Source organism: Stenella coeruleoalba, assembly GCF_951394435.1.
Source record: "Stenella coeruleoalba genome assembly, chromosome: 7".
In the NCBI taxonomy this organism is placed as follows: domain Eukaryota; kingdom Metazoa; phylum Chordata; class Mammalia; order Artiodactyla; family Delphinidae; genus Stenella; species Stenella coeruleoalba.
Window position 1 is genome coordinate 78,826,569 of NC_137153.1, and position 18,352 is coordinate 78,844,920.

The following is an 18,352-nucleotide window of genomic DNA, read 5'->3' on the forward strand; positions in this document are numbered from 1 at the left end:
AGTTCTTGTGGATACAATACATCATAGTAGAAAGAACATAGGATTGGGAATCAGGTAGACAAGGTTTCATAAGTGGAATCTGCCATTGCTAACTGCAGTGATTTCAGGTAAGAATTTCACATTTGTAAGTATGAGTATTCTCGTCTGTAAAATAGGAATCATAGTGCCTTGTGGATAGAGTTTGGAGAGACGATGTAGGGAAAGTGCTGGCATGAAGTAGGTGTTCACCAAAGATTAGTTTACTTCTCCTGTCACTGGAAGGATGTTTTATGTCTTTCATTTACCCTCCACGTTCTCTTCCTGTCACTGCATGCCAACTTTCATTCAGTTTTGCCGATGTGCTGACAAGGTTGATTTTTTTCCTCTTTCACATTTAAAACTTTTGTTTCGTATCCTAGCCTGTTGCTCACCTGTGATTGCATTTCCCTTCAGCTTATAGGAGAAAGGAAAGGAATTATGAAACAGGTTAAGAAATCAAAAATAATAATAAAATTGCCTGCAGCATGGGCAAGAAGCAAGTGTCATTTAACGCGGCCCCATGGAACTGAAAGTGAGTCTGGTGCTGATAAATGCATTCATTACTTCACCTCACAACGTTGCGTTTGCTGAGGGTCTGCTGGGTGTGTGGTACGGTTCCAACTGTTTTAAATACTGGATGTCACTTCTAACACTGCCCTCCTTCCATTTTCAGCACAACCATCCCTTTAATTTTGCTTAACTTAGTTCTTCATGTACTCTTTCTTTCCTCATCCTGAGCTGCCTTCCGTCTCTCCCCTCTTCCTACTCCATCTATCTAAATCCCATTTATCCTCCTAGGCTATGGCTTATATCCTCTGTGAAGTTGTCCTGCCTGCTTGAAACCCACTTGGGCATTCCTTGCTCTGCGTGCCTCAGTTTCCATATTTGTGAAATGGAGGCAAAAATAGTACCCGTCACATAGAACTGTCACGAAGACTCTACTACAATGTATATAAATCACTTAGCAGAGGACCTGTTCTTTAAAAATGGAGCTGTTAGGGCTTCCCTGGTGGCGCAGTGGTTGAGAGTCTGCCTGCCGATGCAGGGGACACGGGTTCGTGCCCTGGTCCGGGAAGATCCCACATGCCGCGGAGCGGCTGGGTCCGTGAGCCATGGCCACTGAGCCTGCGCGTCCGGAGCCTGTGCTCCGCAATGGGAGAGACCGCAACAGTGAGAGGCACCGTGTACCGCAAAAAAAAAAAAAAAAAAAAAAAATGGAGCTGTTATATTAGTAATATTTTATTATTACCCCTAGCATCATTATCGTTATCATTATTACCTCTGGGTGCCTGTAGTATTTTGCTTGGGCTTTATATTTGATGTGTGTTTTATTCTGCCCGATACTGGAGGAAACTACACATGCGTTTCCTCCAGAGCAGTGTGCACTGCTGGCAGAGAGCAAGGCTCTTTCCTGACTGTAGCCCAGAGCTTTGCCTAGTGTCTGGTGAAGAGTGGAAACTTATTAGTTGCTTACTGGGGAAAAAATGGACAAATCCCTTACTTCCATAAAGAACAAATTTAAGACCTCTTTATCTGTGGTTTCAGTTTAGCAGTTCTCACCATGAAAGGTGTCTCGAGCATACAGTGTGATGAAAAGAGGATTTTCTTTGTTGTCTTTTCTTTATTAAATTGGCTTTTCCTTTTGCAAGGTAGTCCCTTGAGACCAAGGATTTATGGAAAAAATGTGTGATTGTGCAGACTTGGAATAATGGAGCTCTCATCCCCTGGGCCTGAGTCTTGCCCTGGGAGTTGGTGAGGCACCTTGGGAGACTCACTCAGGCATTGAGGTCCCTCAAGAACCATGTAGCTTGGTGCTGTCAGACTCAGAGTTTGATGCTGGGCTAAACAGACTTGGAAAAAATTGCCTGGACTCAGTTCATTAAAATATCTCAGTTTTTGGCGTTTAAGTTATTTTTTAAAGAGATGGTGTCATGGTTAGAGAAATATTTCATGCACTGGATCGTATTTCTCTACACAAGCCTGGTTTACAGGGTTAACAATTATAATACATTTAGAAGGCTGGGCCTGGATCATTCTATGCTGGCCACTTCTCTTAAGTTTGAAGATTCAGGGTGGCAGAAGAATCTGGCTGTAGCTGAAAGGGATCTTACTTCTGTCCAGGCTACCAATGGAGGGCTCTCTCCCCTGGGGTTTACTGTGGAAGATGGAAATTGATCTACTGTCTGCATCTTAGGACACAGTGTTCTTACATTTGGGAAACTTTCTTCTTATAGAGACCGCTAAGGATAAGGGCATTTTTGAAATTGTACCCTTATGAATTAGAGTTTTGAAACCTTAACAGAAAAAATTGAAATCTCAAACTTTCAAGTGTTATGAGAAGTTGGGGGCTTGGATTTGCTCTTTAGAACAAATAGTTCTTTCTGAAAAGTCCATTTCTATCAACTTTTCGTGGCATAAAAGAAAGCAAGGAGAAAAAAAGAGTCTAATTCCATTAAAATATCAAATTTATCTTATTTGTGGTAAAGTTTGATCTCTAGATATCACTTCTTTTAGGAATTTTTTTCCCAAAATTATAGATTAAGATTGCACTTCACCTGAAAATTGCTTTTGAAAACGTATGTGTGTGTGTGTGTGTGTGTGTGTGTGTGAGTGAGTGTGTGCTTGTTTTCTCATTCAAGCAGTTATCCACAGACAAATAGGATTGGAAACCAGAAGATGAGAGTAAGAGTTCTGGGACATAATCTCACTTCATGCTAGTGGAAGATGCATAAAGACACCAGACTTTGATTGCTGACACCCAACAAGAAACATATGTTAAAGTTGTTGGTCTCAGCAGTGTTATTATAGACTGAATGTCCTAGATATTGATGAACATGCTGATAGTAGATATTTGTGATATGACAGAAAATCCTGAAGGGGATTCTAGGGCAAGGCCAAGGGTAACTGCCAAGGGTAGGAAGTGCTGTTTTTTTTAATGAAAGTATCAAGCACCCCAAAAGCCAATCATCTCAGAAGGTGAGGGATCTGGGATGCAACATGAAGACTCGAAAGCAGACCTGGAGCAGGTGACTGTGGCCTAGAGCACCGTAGGGAGGAGGCACTGGAACTCAGGTTCTCGCTTTTTTTCTCTCTCTCTCCCTCTGTTCTAGAGAGTATGGCGGACTTCCTCTACGTAGAAGCGGGCTCAGAGCTAGACTGTGAAGCGTCCAAGAAGGATCACAAGGTAAGGGGTTGGACCCTTGTGAGTATGAGATCGGTCATATCTAGTATCTGAGCTTGAGCATCTATGAAATGTAATTCTCTCCTGTTATACCCAAGTTTTCAGTAAAGTTCGCTAAAGGTTTTGGCCTGGTTTGGGCAGCATAGTGTGGAATTAGCTGTGTCCATGCTTAGCATGTGGATAAAGGCAGAAACAGTTTTCCCTACCCTCACTTCCATTCCTTAACTCCACCTTTTCTGAAACCATTATTGTGGCTGCTGTTCAGGGAGAAATTGATGTCTTGAAAATCCATGAGGTGACTGGCAGCAAAGTAAGAAGTGATCCAGGGCTGAGGAGTGAACAATGATACGGAACCAGTCAGTAATATGAGCACAATCTGTTTCCTAATCAGATGGCAAGAAATCTTTACCAGATGATTAAGAGATAGATTTGCTCAGCTTAGTTTAGTCATTGAAATATATTAACCTTAGATATTTTATCTGGCTATCAAAGGACTCTACCTTGTTGCTTTGATTAATGATTAACCAGACAACAGATAATTTCTATCATATGTGTTTTATACCAAAGCAGTCCTCAGTAATTTTGATAGATTTATTGCCATGTTTCTAGGAAAATGCTAGGAATTCTGTGAGACAGGGTGATATGGTAGATGAGAAAGATCATCCCTGTTGTTTTGGAAAATGACTCAGTCCTGCCGCTGAAAACAACAAGGAATAAATACCTCGTGATAATTCCGGATAAGTCCTCAAGTTGGGCTATGAGACACTGCTTCAGAGATTTTATCAAGAGATGTCATTTTGGCAGAAGGAGCACTCCCACTACAACCAGAGCCAACAACCTCGTCAATATGCAGAATGGCTGGGGAGGTAAAACAGCTTTTGGAGAAAGTGCAGCATCTCCTTTCTTCACAGGCTGTGAGTGAATTCTCAGTAACCACGCCCACACCTCAGCACACACACTTGCCTTGAAGATAAGGGGAAGGACACACAAGATAACTGGTTTTAACGTTTGATAGTTGCTTCAAGGAAGAGGTACATTCTTACTCCATGATGTTATGTCTTCCTAACTAGTGGGACTGGTAACGTTTTCCAGAGCAGTGCAAAGAACACTGGGGAGGGTGTGGGATGGTAGTATGGACAGAAAATGAAGCAGTGAGTGCTACCTATTGTAGTATTCTTGGGCTGCCATAACAAAATGCTACAGACCAGTGGCTTAAACAGCAAAAATTTATTTTCTCACATTTCTGGAGTCTGGAAGTCCAAGGCCAAGGTATCAGCAGGGTTGGCTTCTCCTGAGGTCGCTTTCCTTGGCTTGCAGATGTCTGCCTTCTGCAAATTTAATTATGTTCTCGAGAAGTATAAAAGATAAATTATGTTCTCGATAAATTATGTTCTCGAGAAGTATAAAAGATAAATCTTTTTTCCTTCATGCTTTCCAGAATTGGAGCCACAGAGGATTGACGAGTGTGGAGGCTGCAGAGTGCTCAGAATCTCCATAGCATAGAAAAGGGGGGTGCAAGCATCAGCGGACAGTGATGTAAATCCTCCAGATGGATATCAAAGTTCTCAGGGGACCACCAGTCCCTAAGAGAACCATTTGAGAATTAGTCCTCAGTGATCAAGACTTGTCAAAGAAATGACTAAGTCTTGTAGAGTTTATAGACAATGAGCTAGATCAACAGTGATGATCGGCAGAACATCAGTCTTGCCAGAACAGGCATGTAAGGACTTAGTTTTTACCTTCCTTTGTCTTTCTCCCTACCCAGACATCGAGGAGTAAAAGATACCAAGAATAGTAAAGGTACAACTAGTAAGGCCAGAATTGTATAACCCTAAGAATAACAAACAGAGTATATGCCCAGATGAATGAAATCCATCACCAATAGCACAGCAGAAAAACATATTTAAAATTCCAAATGTATGAGTGTAAAATTTTGAGGCATGTGACATGTAAATTGGCATTATTACCATAGAGCAGGGATTGGCAAATTCAGCACACAAGCTAAATCCAGCCCATCGTGTGTTTTTATATGGCCTGTGAGCTAAGGATTGTTTTTTTCCATTTTTGTATATAAAATGAAAATAAGGCTCTTAGGAGATTGCGTGTCTAGAATGGTAGCATGAGGAGTTCCATGGACCTGTTCCCCAAACCTTTGAAGTTGCTGGAAACTATCCTAAGGGCATACAACAAATGGATGGGCGTTTATTCAAGAAAATCTACTGAATCTTAGTAAAAACAGCAAGAACTTATGGCACTTCAGCTATGACCCTCCTTCCATACCCCCAGCTCAGCTTGATGGACATTTCATTCTGAGCGGGTATGGCCAAGAAGACAAGTCCCTCTCCCCTCATCAATCAAGGGATACAATCTCTCTCCAGGAGGGACAGGCCATCAGTAGCTCTCATTTCCTCCAGATCCATGTTGGAGAGACTAAATTCCTGGTAAGGGTGGCTAAGAGGTCAGGGCTCCCTTTCTCTACCCAGTCCCCACTCGTAGGGCCCAGGCCCCAGGCATGTTAGGCCACGTCACCTCTGGGGCAGAGCTCCCATGCCATAAGAGACAAGCTGAAATACCAGAGGCTACCATCACTGCCCAGAGCCCTGATTGTAAAGCACAAGTATTATTCCTGCCCCCAGCTCTAAAACAGCATCTCTGAGCTTTGTGCAAGGGGAGAAGCAATCCGTAAGAACATAGAGCTCTGGCATGCTCCAAAAGCTTACTTTATTTGAAACAGAGTGTGGAGAAGTTCAGGCATAAGGGCACTCTCAAAAACAACGGAGATTTGGGCGGTATACAATTAAGAGGAAGCTGCTGGCTCTACGAGAGCAACAAGCTAAACCGTAGGCCTGCTAATTTACCAGAGAGAACCAAGGAAAAACATAGCTAAGAAAAGCCCTCCTGGAATCAGAACAGACCTGAAAGACTGGCCTCAAGATCTGTTCCTGCAACAGGCCCTGAAATTAATTGGATCATACCGTGGAGCAGTGTATGCCAGGGTGTTGTCAAAGAGTGAATATTGTCGGCTGGCAGTTACTGCAACTTAATAGCTGAGTGTCATACCAAACCTATCAGACAGCAGAGAGGTCAGGGGAAGAGGCAGTCTAGAAAGCTCTAAAATGAAAGCCCTAATATAACTCTTATCCCAGGTTGACTGTACACAGTCAACTGTGTTCTCTAAGGAACAACATCAAAGGCTTCACACTGTAGGGAAAACAAATTTCCCTAAAATAATCCAGCCAAGTCACTAAAGTAATAAACAAGCTAATAAGAAAAACAAGCCTTGAAGATGGGGGAAGGGAATTAGTATCCAAAATTGCTACAATATATTACCTAAAATGCCCAGTTCTCAAAAAATGATGGTGAGAATACAAATAAACCGGGTAAATATATAAGAAGAGCGGAAAACAGATTTTACTTATTCCTTAAAGTAACTAAATGGATAAGACCATGTTCCCCCAAAATTTTTATTGGTATTATTTTATTCGTTGGGATTTACAGGAGGGCATACAAGAGAAAAGGTCACTAACTGGGCATTTGTAGGAAATAATCCTTTAGGATATTTTCCATTTCAAGGAAGAGTGTGTTAGAGAGGAGCCATGGCTGATCTTGAGTGGAAGCTGAAGTTAACCACCTATTGCCTTTTCGTCTTTAGAATGTGTCCTATGAATTTGAACATGACTATTCCTCTTTTTCAATGACGCTTTGGGTATCATCAAATGAAAGTGCTGTTCATTTTTCCTTAAAGAGGATCAAGTGTTTCATTTGGCATAACTTTAGGTTTCAGTTACAGGTGTCTTCTTGTAACAGAGGAGCTTCTTGGGCCATCTGTATTTGTCACCTACTAATGATTCCATGACAGTTATGCATCTGGGTTAGAGCTAGGGCTTGATGCGGGTAGCAGAGAGGAAGGAGAAGGACAGGAAGCAATGAGGTCACCTCACACAAGTGCAGATTTGGCCAAAAAGGGCCTCTGTGCCCAACATCAGATGCCGGATTATAAGAGAGGTGTGGGACACTTACTTGGATTTGTCTGACATCTCAGATTCTTAAAAATCATAACCTCTAATATAAGAGACATAGTAATAACAAGGGCATAGTTTAAGCAAAGGCATAGTAATAATTATATTTTCAAGGTCATGCTGCCAGCCAAATGAAGAATTTGAAATGGATTTCAGACATCTGCCCAACTAGACTGATTATAATATCCTTCTTTTTAACATCTTTATTGGAGTATAATTGCTTTACAATGTTGTGTTAGTTTCTGCTTTATAACAAAGTGAATCAGTTATACATATACATATACCCCCATATCTCCTCCCTCTTGCATCTCCCTCCCTCCCACCCTCCCTACCCCACCCCTCTAGGTGATCACAAAGCACTGAGCTAATCTCCCTGTGCTATGAGGCTGCTTCCCACTAGCTATCTACCTTTCATTTGGTAGTGTATATATGTCCATGCCACTCCCTCACTTTGTCCCAGCTTACCCTTCCCCCTCCCCGTGTCCTCGAGTCCATTCTCTATGTCTGTGTCTTTATTCCTGTCTTGCCCCTAGGTTCTTCAGAACCTTTTTTTTTTTTTTTTTTTAGATTCCATATATATGTGTTAGCATACGGTATTTGTTTTTCTCTTTCTGACTTACTTCACTCTGTATGACACTCCAGGTCCATCCACCTCACTACAAATAACTCAATTTCCTTTCGTTTTATGGCTGAGTAATATTCCATTGTATATATATGCCACATCTTCTTTATCCATTCATCTGTCGATGGACACCTAGGTTGCTTCCATGTCCTGGCTATTGGAAATAGTGGTGCAATGAACATTGTGGTACATGACTGTTTTTGAATTATGGTTTTCTCAGGGTATATGCCCAGTAGTGGGATTGCTGTGTTGTATGGTAGTTCTATTTTTAGTTTTATAAGGAACCTCTATAGTGGCTGTATCAATTTACATTCCCACCAACAGTGCAAGAGGATTCCCTTTTCTCCACACCCTCTCCAGCATATAATGTCCTTTTTATTTACCTCAAAAAAACGTCCTGCTGTGATGAATGAAGAAAGTGATAGAAACATGGAAAGAATCATCAGAGGTTAAAAAAAAAGGACATACAAAATAAAAATCCTTCCAAATGCAGCTGTGACAAAAAGACATCTCTGCAAGTCAGTCTACAAAGCATCTGTGATAATTCAGAGAAATTATTTAGCATTCAGGAAAACATTGCCATGGAGTGATGGAGGGGTCTGGCAGGAGAAATTGTCAAAAGACAGGCATCAATCACAGTTAAGTGTGGCATCTCCACTGATTACGTGTACCGTGCAGCGAGCCTGCCGAAACATATCTCTGACACAGCGATGACACGCTGATGGGTGACTGTGAGAATGATTGATGGGGTGGCCCGCCAGCATCTGGTACTAAAAGGAGCAGATTGACGTTGCTGAGTGTTTTGAATGCAGAGTAATTCTTTGTGATCCCGGCATTACATCCTTGAAGCTAAATGTACACAGTGAGAAAGAGGAGGCTTCCTGTGGCCTGGCTTTCCATGTGTGTGAGCTTGTCCTCATTATTTGCTAGAGAAACCAAAGGTGTGGAATGGCCTGAGTTGGTCTGAAGTATTATAAGGATGTACAAAGAAAAATCTTTAGAATTTTTCTCATCAAAGCCTATAAAATGTTTAGTGTTTTCCTCACACTTCTTAATGAACTCAAGAATGACAACAACTACCATATTTTGAGTGTCATTTATGCACTGTATACTTTATATATTACTTCAAATCTAACACCTACCCTACTAGGTGGATATTAATAAGCCCATTATATAGCTGTGGAAACTGAGGCCCAGAGAAATTATGTCATTGAACTGAGGCCACCCAGCCTATAAGTTACAGACTTCCTGCTTGAATTCAGGAATGTCGGACTCCAAAGCCTGTTCTCTGCCCACTCTGTCATACCACCATCGCCCAAAAAGCCGCTTACATGGTACTAGACACTGGGTCTGTTAAGAGATTATGTAACTACCAGATGAGCAGTGGTACCTTAATTTTGAACTCATTGTTTAGAACAATTAGGTTTCCCATAGACTTGAAAACTCAGAAATAATAGTTCAGTTGTAATAGTTCAGTTGTAACTTCAGTCACTTCATTCTTCCTGTCATGAGACCAAACTCGATCAGGCCCTATCCAAGTCTTGCATATGCAAGAAAAGTAAGTAGCTGATAGCTCGCATGCCTAGTAACTGCCTAGCAGATTTATCACGGTCTAGATCACTACTGTCCAATAAAAATAGAATGCAAGTCACAAACGCTAGTCATATAATAAATTTAAAATTTTCTAGTAGCCGTATTTTAAGAAGAAACAGATGGAATTTATTTTAATACTAGATATTATTTAACCCAATAATTCAAAGGTTATCATTTCAATATATGATCAACATACAAATAAATTATTCTTTTTTGTACTGTGTCTGAAATCTGATGTACAGAATGTCTGTTTGGACCAGCCACATTTCAAGTGATTGATGGCCACATATTGGACAGTGTAGTTCTTGAGAGTAAACGACTTGGCTTAACTGACCCAACTCCTTGAACTCAGACCAAATGTCTGCTTTATCTGTTGATCCATCTGTCCCTTCTATCAACTGATTTATTTATACAATATTCATTTATACAAGAATGTGAGGGAGCTGACACTCCTCTAAATATCATCACCTCACCTACCAGTTCTTAAGTTCTTATCATCTCAAACTTTGAAAGCCTGACTTTGACCGGAAATTGGGACCCCTTCCTCTTCCAGCTCCAGTCATCTGGACATTGTCCTGAAGATTCTGCCTGGCCCTAAGAAAACTGTTAGCTTTCTTTTCACTGAATATCCTGTTTTGGTAATGTTCACAAATCAAAAGTAGACAGCTCAATGAATTCTCACTCAGAATTTAGATCAGAAAATCCTTCTATCACCCCTGTATCCTACTATCACCTCAATTCACCCTCCTGTAGTCATTACCCCCTCCAAGGTAACCACTATCCTAGGTTCTAGCACACAGATTAATTTTGCCTATTTTTAACATTACATAAGTAGACTCTTCTAGGGCGTACTCTTTTCTATCTGCTTTCTTTCAGTCCTATTCTATGTGCAAGAGTCATCATGTTGTTGCACGTAGTTTCTGTAATTTCATTCTCACTGATGTAAAGTATTCCACTGCACAACTATCACAGCTTATTCATCCACTCTACTGTTGATGGATGTTCTAGTTTCTGACCATTACAAGTCATGCTGCTATGAACTTTTTTTTTTACATGTCTTCTGGTAGAAAAAAAAATGAGTGTGTGTGTGTGTGTGCGTGTGTGTGTGTGTAGAATTGCTGAATCATAGTAGATCATGCCTGAGGTAGGTAGAGTAAAGGCCCCCCAAAGATATCAGGTCCTAACTCCTGGTACCTGTGAATTTTACCTTGTAAGAAAAAGAATCTTTGCAGATGTAATTAAGGATCTTGAGATGGAGAGATTATCCTGCAGGTCCTAAATGTAATTGCTATCCTTATAAGAAGGAGGCAGAGGAAGATGTCACGTAAACAGAGGAAAAGGAGATGAGAAGACAGAAGCAGAAATTGATTGGCATGATGCGACCACAAGGCAAAGAATGACAGCAGTCGCCAGAGCTGGAAGAGGCAAGGAACTGTTCTCTCCGAGAGCCTCCAGAGGGAGCACGGCCCTGCCAACACCTTGCTTTTGGGCCAGTGTACTGATTTCAGACTTCTGGCCTTCAGAACTGGGAGAGAATTCATTTTTGCTGTTTTAAGTCACCCATTTTGTGATAATTTGTTACAAGGCATTAATAATGCTAATTCGTTTTCCCAATTGACGGCTGCTTAAAAGAAGAAAACTCTTAGTTCTCAAATTACCAACAATATTAAAATGCAAAGTATAGACTCTAAAGAGCAAGGTTCAAAAGAAAAGTCTACTGTCGCAACTACCACGTTTAAAAGAAAATATCACCATCCAGAGGGCTCAGAAGAAAAGCATACTCTAAAAATAATTCACTGAAAGGCACAGATGAAAACTTTGGTGAACTGTCTGGCATCCTTTGTAAAATATGAATAGATATAAACTCTATTAAAGGAAAAAGAAACCTAAACTAGGTAAAGAGAATCCAAATTGCTGCATGTTAGGTAAAATAGCAAGGGGCTATGTGGGAACTCTCCGTACTATCCAGAGAGTTTTTCTGTAAATATACAACCATTCTAAAATAAAAAGTTTAATTAAAAAAACCAGAAGAATGGTAAACAGAATTCAAGAGCACACTAACCTCTGCTAAAGCCACTTCATGGCTTCTCTTTGGCATATTTGAATTGCTAGCATCACTACTCTTGTGCTTTGGGGCCATTATTAAGTAAAATAAGGGTGAATTGGGCGCAAGCGCTGCAATACCGTGACAGTCAATCTGATAACCAAGTCAGCCACTAAGTGACTAACAGACCAGATATGTGGGACAAAGATGATTTCACGTCTTGGGCAGGATGGAGCGGGAAACCATGAGATTTCATCATGATACTCAGAATGATGCACAATTTAAAACTTATGAATTGTTTATTTCTGGAATTTTCAATTTAATATTTACAGACTGCACTTGGCAACAGGTAACTGAAACCACAGAAGGTGAAGCTGTGGGGTGAGGAGGGACTACTGTGCAAAAATGAAGAGCTAGAGCCTAGAATGAATGCAATAGCAGAAAAAAGTCCTTCCTGTGTTGAGGGAACAGCTATATATTGAACAAGCTCACTCCAGGCAAAACTAATTAAGAGACCTATTTCTAGATACAGACTGGAAAAGAGACAAAATACCTTACTGGTATGCAGACCAAATAAAAGAAAACATTTTTTTAAATTTATTTTTTCATGCAGTAGGTTCTTATTAGTTACTTATTTTATACATATTAGAGTATATATGTCAATCCCAATCTCCCAATTCATCCCACCACCACCACACCCCCCGACTCTTCCCCCCTTGGTGTACATACGTTTGTTCTCTACATCTGTGTCCCTTTTTCTGCCTTGCAAACTGGTTCATCTGTACCATTTTTCTAAATTCCACATATATGCATTAATGTACGATACTTGTTTTTCTCTTTCTGACTTACTTCACTCTGTATGACAGTCTCTAGGTCCATCTGCATCTCTGCAAATGACCCAATTTCATTCCTTTTATGGCTGAGTAATATTCCATTGTATATGTGTACGGCATCTTCTTTATCTGTTCGTCTGTCGATGGGTATTTAGGTTGTTTCCATGACCTGGCTGTTGCAAATAGCGCTGCAGTGAACATTGTGGTACATGACTTTTTGAATCATGGTTTTCTCTGGGTATATGCCCAGGAGTGGGATTGCTGGGTCATATGGTAATGCTGTTTTCAGTTTTTTAAGGAACCTCCATACTGTTCTCCATAGTGGCTGTATCAACTTACATTCCCACCAACAGTGCAAGAGGGCTCCCTTTTGTCCACACCCTCTCCAGCATTTGTTCTTTGTAAATTTTCTGATGATGCCCATTCTAACTGGTGTAAGGTGATACCTCATTGTAGTTTTGATTTGCATTTCTCTAATAATTAGTGATGCTGAGCAGCTTTTCATGTGCCTCTTGGCCATCTGCATGCCTTCTTTGGAAAAATGTCTGTTTGAGTCTTCCACCCATTTTTTGATTCAGTTGTTTGTTTTTTTAATATTGAGCTGCATGAGCTATTTATATATTTTGGAGATTAATCCTTTGTCCATTGATTCGTTTGCAAATATTTTCTCCCATTCTGAGGGTTGTCTTTTTGTCTTGTTTATAGTTTCCTTCGCTGTGCAAAAACTTTTAAGTTTCATTAGGTCCCATTTGTTTATTTTTGTTTTTATTTCCGTTACTCTAGGAGGTGGGTCAAAAAAGATCTTGCTGTGATTTATGTCAAAGAGTGTTCTTCCTATGTTTTCCTCTAAGAGTTTTATAGTGTCTGGTCTTACATTTAGGTCTTCAATCCATTTTGAGTTTATTTTTGTGTATGGTGTTAGGGAGTGTTCTAGTTTCATTGTTTTACATGTAGCTGTCCAGTTTTCCTAGCACCACTTATTGAAGAGACTGTCTTTTCTCCATTGTATATCCTTGCCTACTGTGTCATAGATTAGGTGACCATAGGTGCGTGAGTTTGTCGCTGGGATTCCTATCCTGTTCCACTGATCTATATTTCTGTTTTTCTCCCAGTACCATATTGTCTTGATTACTGTAGGTTTGTAGTATAGTCTGAAGTCAGAGAGTCTGAGTCCTCCAGCTCTGTTTTTTTCCCTCAAGATTGCTTTGGCAATTCAGGGTCTTTTGTGTCTCCATACAAATTTTAAGATTTTTTTGTTCTAGTTCTGTAAAAAAAATGCCACTGGTAATTTGATAGGGATTACATTGAATCTGTAGATTGCTTTGGGTAGAATAATCATTTTGACAGTATTGATTCTTCCAATCCACGAACATGGTATATCTCTCCATCTGTTTGTGTCATCTTTGATTTCTTTCATCAGTGTCTTATACGTTTCTGAGTACAGGTCTTTTACTTCCTTAGGTAGGTTTATTCCTAGCTATTTAATTCTTTTTGTTGCAATGGTGAAGGGGGTTGTTTCCTTAATTTCTCCCGCTGATCTTTCATTGTTAATGTATAAGAATGCAAGAGATTTCTGTGCATTAATTTTGTATCCAGTAACGTTACCAAATTCATTGATTAGCTCTAGTAGTTTTCTGGTGGCATCTTTAGGATTCTCTGTGTATAGTATCATGTCATCTGCAAGCAGTGCCATCTTTACTTCTTCTTTTCCGATTTGTATTCCTTTTATTTCTTTTCCTTCTCTGATTGCTGTGGCTAAAACTTCCAAAACTATGTTGAATAATAGTGGTGAGAGTGGACAGCCTTGTCTTGTTCCTGATCTTAGAGGAAATGGTTTCAGTTTTTCACCATTGAGAACTATGTTGGCTGTGAGTTTGTCATATATAGCCTTTATTATGTTGAGGTAGGTTTCCTCTGTGCCCACTTTCTGTAGAGTTTTTATCATAAATGGGTGTTGAATTTTGTCAGAAGCTTTTTCTGCATCTATTGAGATGATCATATGGTTCTTATTCTTCAGTTTGTTAATATGGTGTATCACACTGATTGATTTGCGTATATTGACAAATCCATGCATCCCTGGGATAAATCCCACTTGATCATGGTGTATGATCCTTTTACTGTGTTGTTGGATTCTGCTTGCTAGTATTTTGTTGAGGATTTTTGCATCTATGTTCATCAGTGATATTGGCCTGTAGTTTTCTTTCTTTGTGACATCTATGTCTGGTTTTTGGATATCAGGGTAATGGTGGCCTCGTAAAATGAGTTTGGGAGTGTTCCTTCCTCTGAAGTTTCTGGAAGAGTTTGAAAAGGATAGGTGTTAGCTCTTCTCTAAATGTTTGATAGAATTTACCTGTGAAGTTATCTGGTCCTGGGCTTTTGTTTGTTGAAAGATTTTTAATCACAGTTTCAATTTCAGTGCTTGTGATTGGTCTGTTCATATTTTCTATTTCTTCCTGGTTCAGTCTTGGAAGTTTATACCTTTCTAAGAATTTGTCCATTTCTTCCAGGTTTTCCATTTTATTGGCATGGTGTTCCTTGTAGTAGTCTCTTATGATGCTTGTGTTTCTGTGGTGTCCGTTTTAACTTCTCCTTTTTCATTTCTGATTTTACTGATTTGAGTCATCTCCCTCTTTTTCTTGATGAGTCTGACTAAAGGCTTATCAATTTTGTTTATCTTCTCAAAGAACCAGCGTTTAGTTTTATTGATCTTTGCTATTGTTTTCTTTGTTTCTATTTGTGCTCTGATCTTTGTGATTTCTTTCCTTCTACTAACTTTGGCTTTTGTTTGTGCTTCTTTCTCTAGTTCCTTTAAGTGTAAGGTTAGATTGTTTATTTGAGATTTTTCTTGTTTCTTGAGGTTGGATTGTATTGCTATAAACTTCCCTCTTAGAACTGCTTTTGCTGCATCTCATAGGTTTTGGGTCGTTGTGTTTTCATTGTCATTTGGCTCCAGGTATTTTTTGATTTTCTCTTTGGTTTCTTCAGTGATCTCTTGGTTATTTAGTAATGTATTGTTTAGCCTCCATATGTTTGTATTTTTTATTTTTTTTTCCTGTAATTTACTTCTAATCCTATAGCATTGTGGTCAGAAAAGATGCTTTATATGATTTCAATTTTCTTAAATTTACCAAGGCTTGATTTGTGACCCAAGATGTGATCTATGCTGGAGAATGTTCCATGTGCCCTTGAGAAGATACTGTAATCTGCTGTTTTCATATGGAATGTCCTATAAATATTAATTAAATCTATCTGGTCTATTGTGTCATTTAAAGCTTGTTTTTACTTATTAATTTTCTGTCTGTATGATCTGTCCATTGGTGTAAGTGAGGTGTTAAAAGTCCCCCACTATTATTGTGCTACTGTCTATTTCCTCTTTTATAGCTGTTAGCATTTGCCTTATGTATTGAGGTGCTCCTATGTTGGGTACATATATATTTATAATTGTTATATCTTCTTCTTGGATTGATCCCTTGATCATTATGTAGTGTCCTTCCTTGCCTCTTATAACATTCTTTATTTTAAAGAATGTTAATTAGAGAATGTCTATTTTATCTGATATAAGTATTGCTACTCCAGCTTTCCTTGGATTTCCATTTGCATGGAATTTATTTTTCCACCCCCTCACTTTCAGTCTGTATGTGTCCTCAGGTCTGAAGTGGGTATCTTGTAGACACCATATATATGGCTCTTGTTTTTGTATCCATTCAGCAAGCCTGTGTCTTTTGGTTGGAGCATTTAATCCATTCACATGTAAGGTAATTATCAATATGTATGTTCCTAGTACCATTTTCTTAATTGTTTTGGGTTCGTTTTTGTAGGTCCTTTTCTTCTCTTGTGTTTCCCACTTAGAGAAGTTCCTGTAGCATTTGTTGTAGAGCTGGTTTTGTGGTGCTGAATTTTCTTAGCTTTTGCTTGTCTGTAAAGCTTTTGATTTCTCCATCAAGTCTGAATGAGACCCTTGCTGGGTAGAGTAATCTTGATTGTAGGTTCTTCACTTTCATCACTTTAAATATATCATGCCACTCCCTTCGGGCTTGTAGAGTTTCTGCTGAGAAATCAGCTGTTAACCTTATGGGAGTTCCCTTGTATGTTATTTATCATTTTTCCCTTGCTTTTAATAATTTTTCTTTGTCTATAATTTTTGTCAGTTTGATTACTATGTGTCTCGACGTGTTTCTCCTTGGGTTTACCCTGCCTGGCACTCTCTGTCTTCCTGGGCTTGAGTGGCTATTTCCTTTCCCATGTTAGGGAAGTTTTCGACTATAATCTCTTCAAATATTTTCTTGGGTCCTTTCTCTCTCTCTTCTCCTTCTGGGACCCCCATAATGCGAATGTGGGTGCATTTAATGTTGTCCCGGAGATATCTTAGGCTGTCTTCATTTCTTTTCATTCTTTTTTCTTTATTCTGTTCCACAGCAGTGAATTCCACCATTCTATCTTCCAGGTCAACTTATCTGTTCTTCTGCCTCAGTTATTCTGCTATAGATTCCTTCTAGTGTAGTTTTCATTTCAGTTATTGTATTGTTCATCTCTGTTTGTTCTTTAATTCTTCTAGATGTTTGTCCTTTAATTCTTCTAGGTCTTTGTTAAACATTTCTTGTATCTTCTCGATCTTTGCCTCCATTCTTTTTCTGAGGTCCTGGATCATCTTCACTATGATTATTCTGAATTCTTTTCCTGGAGGTTGCCTATCTCCACTTCATTTAGTTGTTTTTCTGGGGTTTTACTTTTTCCTTCATCTGGTACATAGTCCTCTGCCTTTTCATTTTGTCTGTCTTTCTGTGAATGTGGTTTTTGTTCCATGGGCTGCTGGATTATAGTTCTTCTTTTTGCTCTCTGCCCTCTGGTGGATGAGGCTATCTAAGAGACTTGTGCAAGCTTCCTGATGGGAGGCCCTGCTGGTGGGTAGAGCTGGGTGTTGATCCTGTGGGCAGAGCTCAATAAAACTTTAATCCACTTGTCTGCTGATGGGTGGGGCTGGGTTCCCTCCCTGTTGGTTGTTTGTCCTGAGGCAACCCAGCACCAGAGCCTACAGGCCCTTTGGTAGGGCTAACAGCAGACTCCTGGAGGGCTCACCAAGGAGTACTTCCCAGAACTTCTTCTGCCAGTGTCATTGTCCCCGTGGTGAGCCACTGCTGCCCCCCAACAGTAGCAGCAGGAGACCTTCCAACAGTAACAGGTAGGTCTTGTTCAGTCTCATATGGGGTCACTGCTCCTTCCCCCCTGGGTCCTGATGTGCACACTACTTTCTGTGTGTCCTCCAAGAGTGGAGTCTCTGTTTCCCCCAGTCCTGTCGAAGTCCTGCAGTCGAATCCTGCTAGCCTTCAATGTCTGATTCTCTGGGAATTCCTCCTCCCATTGCTAGACCTCCAGGTTGGGAAGCGTGACATGGGGCTCAGAACCTTCACTCCAATGGGTGGACTTCTGTGGTATAAGTGTTCTCCAGTTTGTGAGTCACCCACCCCGCTGTTATGGGATTTGATTTTATTGTGATTGCACCCCTCCTACCATCTCTCTGTGGCTTCTACATTGCCTTTCGATGTGGGGTATCTTTTTTGGTGAGTTGCAGTGTCTTCCTGTCAATGATTTTTCAGCAGTTAGTTGTGATTCCGGTGCTCTCACAAGAGGGAGTGAGCGCACGTCCTTCTACTGCACCATCTTGAACCAATCTCCAAAGAAAACATTTTAAATAAGAAGCAGTAATCAATTTACCACAAAATTCTTTTTTGTGAAAAGAAAAGTATTCCAGAAAAATAGTCGAACACCTGGAGTTCTAGGAGCAGTGCTAAGGCCCAATAATTATATAATTTAAAAATGCCATCCTTATAAAAAGGCAATAGAAGGACATTCTCAGGTATTAAAAAGCCCAGGAAATAGGCTACCCACTTACCCATCTTGAGAAAAAATATATTTAAGTCTTACTTCAATCAACTGAGATGAAGCAATACTAAGTACTCCAGGACTTGGAAAATCATAGTATAAAAGGGCTGAGCAATATTAAATTTAAAAATATTGAAATAGTATTTTAAAGCTGTTTTAAAA

General features: G+C 39.9%; 1 long non-coding RNA gene across 2 annotated transcripts in view; it reads left to right on the top strand.

The window, feature by feature from the left end:
- Positions 1-18,352, top strand: part of LOC307188971 — a 363,612-nt gene that overhangs the window by 328,507 nt on the left and 16,753 nt on the right. Inside the window, exon 9 of one of the 2 annotated variants that reach the window (XR_013829086.1) lies at positions 3,129-3,202. This is a non-coding gene — a long non-coding RNA (uncharacterized lncRNA). Of the gene's footprint in view, positions 1-3,128; positions 4,759-18,352 lie in introns of those variants that run through there. The other variant, XR_013829087.1, reaches the window with a different exon arrangement.